The sequence below is a fragment of the Otolemur garnettii genome, unplaced genomic scaffold (genome assembly GCF_000181295.1).
Source record: "Otolemur garnettii isolate 467f Iridium unplaced genomic scaffold, OtoGar3 scaffold00258, whole genome shotgun sequence".
Taxonomy (NCBI): Eukaryota; Metazoa; Chordata; class Mammalia; order Primates; family Galagidae; genus Otolemur; species Otolemur garnettii.
The window spans coordinates 123,992-132,144 of record NW_003852653.1 but is presented as its reverse complement, the minus strand read 5'-3'; positions in this window follow the sequence as shown (position 1 = coordinate 132,144).

Sequence of the window (8,153 nt, the reverse complement as noted above, 5' to 3'; positions counted from 1 at the left end):
GAATAAAGAAAATACTCTTAACATATGGTTGTAGTAAAGGAAAAACTGGTAAACATTTTAGTATAATGGGATATTTTAGAGTAATTTCAAATTCTAAACCAGTGTTTTCAGAAAATGGAATAGGAGACTTTTTAATCATCAGAATTCTAATTTTATCAGCATTTCATCCAATCTCTATCATATAGCTTTAAAGTTTCTTGCAGTCTTACTTCCTCGAAGCTTTATGTTCGTATTATCTTCTCCTCTCGGAAGGAGTCTGTAAATACAGGTCTAGCATTACTTTCTAAACTAAACACCTTTAGAACTGCTTCTTTATCTTTCTCTCAGAATTAGCCATGGGATGCCAATTACCTATTCAAACCCAGCTTTCCCTTAATGTCAATCTCCATGCACATTTATTAAATTCTGTTTCATATGCTACCATAAATATTGAGGATATAAAACGAATGTGTCACAAAGTTATTGATATTAATCTGCTTATAATCTGGTAGAAGAACTTTTTTAAGTGAATAGTTGAAATGAATTATGTTTGGAAATAGGTATAAGTTACAACATTTTTTGAAAAGTAAAGAGTGATCCACTATGTGTTAATGATATGCAATGATTATGTAGAAGATTAACTGTGAATACCCATGTAGAGGAAAGAGAATTTATTTTTTTTGAGTCAAGGTCTCACTCTATTGCCCAGGCTAGATTGCAGGAGTATCAGCCTGCCTAGCTTGTAGTAACCTCAAACTCCTGGGTTCCGCTGATTCCCCTGCCTCAGCTTCCTAAGTAGCTGGAACTACAGATGACTGTCACTAAACCTAGATAATTTTTTTTTTATTTTTAGTAGACACAGGGTCTCGGGCTGGTCTCAACTCCTGAGCGCAAGTGATCTTCCCACCTTGGCTTCCACAAATGCTAAGATTACAGGTGTGAGCCACTGTGTCTGTCCATAGAAAGGGAATCTTAGGGAGAAGAAACAAGCTGTGTAAAACAGTGGAGGGCTGAAATAATTTGGCAACAACTCATAGGAGTCAATGTGACATAGTGCATAATGGATAATTAATTAATTGGTATCCACTCAAAAATAATTCACCAGGATTTTATCATAGTGACAGTATGAAAAGCACTTATTAGGTGTGGTCAGGGAGTTGTGTCCAGATCCGGAAGAGCTGTATCATATACTGCCTATAACAGAATGCTCAAATGTCATCCCATTGTTGCTGAGGTACTAATAACCTGGGAAGTGACTCTGTTTTAGGTAGATCACTCTGCAATCCCATGGAGGTATGAAATGACGGCATAAATAGTTGTGTCATCTAATGAGTGGAGTGACATGTCTGACCTACACTCTCACCAGCACCACCACTTCCCACCCTTGCTCTATGCCACTCCTTTCTAGCAACAGCCCAGTCTTGACTGAATCCATCATCTGGATTCTCTATTTACATGTTTGAGTGGCTGAGAACTTTAGAAGAAAAACACCATTTGCATTTACTGTTGTAGGAGCTTCAACACCACCCACAATTACTTTTTGTTTTCCTCTCATTCTTCACAACTGTTATTTTAAAACTTAGATATTTTCTTAAATCCTCTTATGCAAGTTCATTCTCACCCTCAGAAGATAATCTTCCTCTTGTAGGGTGTTGGAGCTTCCCTGAATAATTTAGCTAAACATTGCTACTCTCCTACTATAATAGAGGAAAAGGTCGAAAAATGGGCAAAATATATTATAAGTTGTCTCTTTAACCCAGGCGTCCTCAGACTACAGCCCATGGGCCATATTCAACCTGCTGAGGACATTTATCTAGCCCACGGTGTTTTTGCCGGCTGCTGCCTGTCCTGCTTAGCAGCTGACTCGTCCCAGGGCCCACAGTCTGGCCCTCCAACGGTCTGAGGGACAGTGAACTGGCCCCCTGTTTAAAAAGTTTGAGGACCCCTGCTTTAACCCTCCTTTTGGGGAATTAAAAACTGAATTCTTGCCTGATGCTGGTAACCAAACAGGGCAGAAAAATGTTCTTTGTTATTTGTTTTCTAGTATTTTAAGTTTCAGGAGAAGGTGTCCATAAGAAACAGAAGTGTCTGGAGATCAGAATATCATTTTCGCTGGAGATAATACCTACCAAAAGCAACAGCTATACTTAAATAATGATAGCCTGAGCCCATGAGATGTGACTTTGGTCACAGAGACCTGAGTCTAACTCTGAAAACACCCCTTAAAAAGCCCCAAATTTCTGCTTAGAGGTGTAACAGTGTCTTTTAAGATGCTAGTCTGCCACACTCCCCATTTGCTGGCAAGTTAATAAATTTCTCTTTCCTTTTCCTCATACCATTTGTCCTTGTTCTTCATTCTCACTGATGTGACCTCAGGATAAGGGTGAACTGTCAGTAACAGGTTTTGTCACCCCTGGGTCGCCCACTGGCACCTGGTGGCACAGCACCCTGCAACTATTGTGGTGCTGCTGTCCTGGAAGTGGCAGAGAGCAGCCCCAGGTTAAGCCTGGGTATTATCAGATCTATACCCCATTTTCATTTTCACCCTCTGACTTACTGAATTGGAAAAAGTAAATCCAACTTGCAGAGAGGAGCCTTAGAGTAGAACAGTATTGTTCATAACCACCTTTGCAATGCACAACTCCACTTGAGCAAACATACATACTTCATAAATATAGTATTTGCTCCAGATGAGCACAGACTGGTGCTGGACAAGGCCAAGAAGGAGGCACATCATCTCCATGGTGAAGATTTTAACCAGACACTAGATCCCAGTGCTGCCATTCTAATGGCAGAGCCAAACTGGTATCTTAATGAGGACACAGGTAGTGTGAGAATAAATCATTACTGAAAGCGTATTCTGGCAGGCCTCCAGAGTGGAGTGCCTGGACAGAAGAGTTCAAACAAGGTCCAATAATTCCAACAAAATGCTAAGAAAGATCATTCTAAATTTTGTGAACACATCTGTTGGGCATATCACAAATACACAGATGCAGATCCAGAGGGTCCTAAAAACATGTGCATGGTTAACGTGATTTTTTAGGGCAGAGCACACTAGATATAAGGAGGAAACTATTCCTGTTGAAAGAGCAAATGGCATGAATCCCTCACAGCTTGTTGATAACACGTTTGAAGTATATAACAGTAGAGAGGAACAGAAACTGAAGCCTATATATCTTCCGGTAGGTGTGCCAAATAAGGGTCCGTTGAGACAGTGAAAAGCAAAGGGTGGAAAAAGGCTGCCATAGATGGAAATATAATCAGCATGCTTTTTGTAAAGAGTAAGGATCTTGGAAAGAACACTGCTCAAAATTGCTAAGGGCTGCAGGTAACAAGAAACCCACAGGATAGCAAATGGCTTCTCAAGTCCAGGGCTCAGATGATGGGGCTCCATGCCTCAGTAGTGGCTCCAATCCAAACATCCCCACAAGATCCCTGAGTATAACTGACAGTGAGGACCCAATTAGTGAACTGTTTAATTGAAACAAGAGCTAACTTCTAAGGGAATTAACTTCCCTTAGAAAGAAAATAGTGGCAGTGGTCAGAGTAACTAGTCAGACCCAACAATGCCCCATGGTCTAACCTCTTGAGTGTCAACTGGGAGAACGAAAGTTCAGACACAATTTCTCATATTAATATATGCCAGATGTCTAATATCTTTGTTATTCAAGATGAATGCCCCAATAACTTCTCCTCCAGAAAAGCAGCAACTCCACCTGGAGGTCCTGACCAAAACACTCTCCAGTTTCATTGTTTACTCACTGACCAACAAGAAACAAATTACATTCTTTCCAAAGTCTACCAAAAAGTGATTAAGTGTGTATAGGCCAATGGACCCTGGGATGTGCCATAGCAACCACCCCAATTACCATTTTGTTAAAAGAAGGGACCTCATGCTCTCATATGAAACAATGCATCCTTAAAAAGGGAGCATTGGAAGGAATTCAACCTATATTGCGTGGATTTCTAGAGCATGAACTAATTCATTCTTATTAGTCCCCTTATATACTAATATACCAATTTTACATGCCACAAAGCCCCATACCAATGAGCATTGATTTGTAGAGGATCTGTATGCTACTAATAATATTGTACAAGACATATACCCTATAGTGCCAACCCCAGATATTCTTTTGTTAGCAGGACCAGGTGACTAGGAATGGTACTTAGTACTTGATTTAAAAGATGCTTTCTTTCTTTTTCATTCCCTTGAAAAAGAGACACAGTTCCTTTTTGCATTTGAAGGGCTGGATCCTTCAAGGATCCTTCAAGGGCTGGATAAGAGTAACCTCACAGAACTGCTGAACTGTGTTGCCTCAGGGCTTAAAGAAACTCTCCTCTCCTTTAGTTAGACTTGCGGAACTATGCAATTGGATCAAGGGATTCTGTTATAATATGTAGATGATTTACTTATAGTTACCTCAATCATGATCACTTTTCCAAATGCAGTGGCTGTGCTAATTTTTTTGGCTTCATATGGCTACAAGGTATCACCCAAAAGGCACAGATTTGCAAACAGCAGGTTACTAATTTGGGATTCCAAATTAGCAATGAAAACTGAAGCCTAAGGTCAGACTGGAAGTAAGTCACCTTGAATCTTAAGGTGCCCAGAAATAAAAGCAACTGCACAAGTTCCTCAGAATGGCAAGATTCAGTTGCATCTGGATTCCAAACTTGAGGCTAATCGAAAAGCCCTTGTATGGGGCCATTTAGGAGACAAATGTGAGATCCCTGATCTAGACTACAGATGGTCAAAATGTTGGTGGAATTTCTTTCTACAGTAGGTCTTTGGTCTTGGGGATTGGAAGAATGAACCCAGAGATGACACAGATCAGTAGTAAGGTAGGATTTATTAGAAAGAAAGGAATACAGGAGGAATAAAAAGTACCAGAGCTTCTGGCAGACGGAAAGACCCACATGGGCAGATCTCCAATGGGTCTCCTGTCTAGAAGGATATAAGGTCTTGAGAATTACACTTATCCAGGACTTGGCAGATGGGCAGATGGAAGATACCTTTTCAATGCTGATGAGTGTATTAACAAAGGAATCCTTCCAGTTGGAGGTGAAACGGCAGGGAGTCCACTTCCGAAGAGGCCCAGCTCATGTGAAATTTACCTAGGCCTAGGAAAAGAGAGTTCCTGTCCAGCTCTGAGTAGGGGAACATTGTGTCAAAAATGCCTTTGAAAAATTAAAGCAGAGTCTTATGACTGACTCCACATTGGGGTTGCCTGACTTGTGGAAAGAACTCAGATTATGCATTCATGAAAAGTAAGTAATGAGCCTTGGTATCTTATTACAGATGCTGGGAGACATCCCATAGCCAGTGGCATACTTGTCAAAGCAACTAGACAATATTGTGAATGGATAGCTTCCCTGCCTCCAGGCTGTAGCAGCTACTTGAGACTTTTTGCAAAAGGCTGAAAAATTCAATATGGGATAACCTGTTGTAGTATATGCCCACCGTCAGATTCTGACTTTATTAGAACAAAGGGGTTAGTGGATGACTTCAGGAAGGCCAAGAAAACACCAGGCCATCCTTTTAGATAATTCAAATATTAAATTAAAGACTGTGCCTACTCTCAATCAAGCTGCCCTGTTACCAGCTGAAGAGAATGAGACTTTACAGCATGACTGTTTAGAGATTCTGGAGGTTATTTGATAACACAATGTATCTGTCATATCAGCCAATGCCGGCGCCAGATTGGGATCTTTTCACTTACAGGAGCAGCTTTATAGACAATGGACAACAAAGGAGGGGATGTGCTGTGGTCATGGAGCGACAGATACTAGAAGCAATGGCACTGCCACCCGGGACTTCAGCCCAGGAAGCCAAGCTGATTGCTTTAACCAGGGCTTTTCAGTTACCCAGAGAGAAAAAAGATAAGCATTTATATGGACTCTAAATATGCTTTTAGGGTTGTGCATGCTCACTGAGCCATCTGGAAGGAAAGGGGGTTCCTTATAGCAGAAAATAAATAGAAAATAAGTAGAGTAAGCATGTGACTGAAATAATGGCCCTGATACAGACCCTGGCAGAGTCCATGCAGGTGGCCATAGTGCCACTGCCCTGGTCCCCAAAAAAGGAAATGACATTTATACTACATTAAGAAATCAGGCTGCAGACAACCCTGCTAATGAAACCACTAGAGGTGATCTATTCCTCAGGGCCTTGATGTCTCAGGTAATTGAGAGGATGGAAAGAAAGCTCGAGACTGAGGCTTTGACACTTGGGATGACACAGCTAAGTGGAGACGGAATTCTGTGGACTCATCTTCTAGCTGAAACACTAGTTTGGCCCCTTGTGGGGCACTCACATGAACGCACATATTATGGGTGTGATGCCTTCATGGATTTGATGAGCTCTCATTAAGAGGACCCCATTTGCAATAAACTATCCAACAAAGAATTCAGAACTGCCCTTTATGTTCTCAAAATAATCCAGAAACAGAAAAGTGACCTGCTGTACAAGGGACCCAACATGTGGGGGCCCATCCTTTTGATGATTGGCAAATTGATTTCACTTAGGTGCCTAAAATAATTATTAATTTCAAATACTTGCTTGTATCAGATATCTTTTCTGGCTGGGTACAGCCTTATTCTACCCAAACAGAAAGGGTGTCTGAAGTTACCTGAATCCTTCTGAAGGAACTCATTCTGAGGGATGGACTCCCTTCCTCCACACAGAGAGATAATTGACCCTCCTTTATATTAGTGGTAACTTGAGTAAAGTTTTGCACTTAGAATGGAAATTGCACAGATCCTGGAAACCTCAATCAATGGTAAAACTTGAGGAAATGAATCATACTTTTAAGAAAACTATATAAAAACTGATGCAAGGAACACATTTAAAGTGGGGTAAGGTTTTGCCTTTTGCCTTCCTCCAGATAGGGCAACCATTAAACACAGGCTTAAGTTAAGCTCCTATGAAATAGTTTCTAGGAGACCCTTCCTAGCACCCTGAATTAAGTATAAGAGAAGAAAATAGAGTAAAGCAATATGTCAAATAAATAAATCAAATACTAACCACTTTACATGAGTCCGCCTCTCCTAGGTCCCTGCCTCAGCTGGAAGCACAGCTCCACCACTTGAAGCCAGGAGACTGGGGGTTTCTAAAGCCTAGAACGAACACGGACTCAACAAAAACCACTGGCAAAACAGAAGGTCTTATATCCATTCATACCAGAATAAAATGATGTCCCATGGAAGAAGAGGACCCAATCCCCCAGGATATGGGTCAGGCTTTAGGTGATCTAAAGTATGCTTAGGAAGAAGGGAAAATGAAAATGTTGATATTTTGGTTAACATTTGGTTATTTGTTCGATCTTTAGGATGGAGAGACAACTACTTAATGAGGATTTTCCCGAACTATCACCTCTTTTGGTGATCTATGTTGCCATTGGGTTTGTTATTGTGACTAATAGTTCCATACTTAGAGGTTCCATGTTGCTTTCTTACCAACCCTTGTTTCAGACATTATGTACAAGCTGACAGTAAGGACCCACAGTCCTACCAGTGTGTTAGATACCAAGCAGGGTAATCTCTCTTTTATTTGGTATCCTCAATTTTGCCTTGTCAACCTTTACAATTGTACTTGTTGCTTATGCCTTTTTCACCAAGTAATTGGTTGCACTATTTACTTTTTGGTAAATCTACTGCCAAAAGTTTTACAAACCAGAAAGAGCAATGGCATAAATAAGTATAAACCTTCCATCAAAAACATCACCCCAATTCAGCAGGAGGTAACTAGATGACAAGGCTGCCCCTTCTGTCATAGATAAGGGTAAAATTGACAGTGGGGAATACATAACAGAGGTAACGTTCTGAGAAAGGGCAAAATGTATTACAAGTGATCTTTTTAAAATCCCCCCACCCTTTTGGGGAATTAAAACCTACATTCCTACCTGAGGCAATAAAACGGGTGGAAAAATGTTCCCTATTCTTTATTTTCTGGTAACTTAAACCTTAGAAGATGGCTCAACAGAATTGTCCAGAGGTCACAAGAGCATCTTCACTGGAGAGGAGATTGACTGAAACCACCAACTGAGATAAACGACAATATATCAAGTCCACAACATATGACACTGATCAGGTAGACCCAAGCCCAGCCTTTGAAAAGTTCCTTTAAAAATCCCTGTATTTCTGCTTACAGGTGGGATAGTGGTCTGTCAAGATGC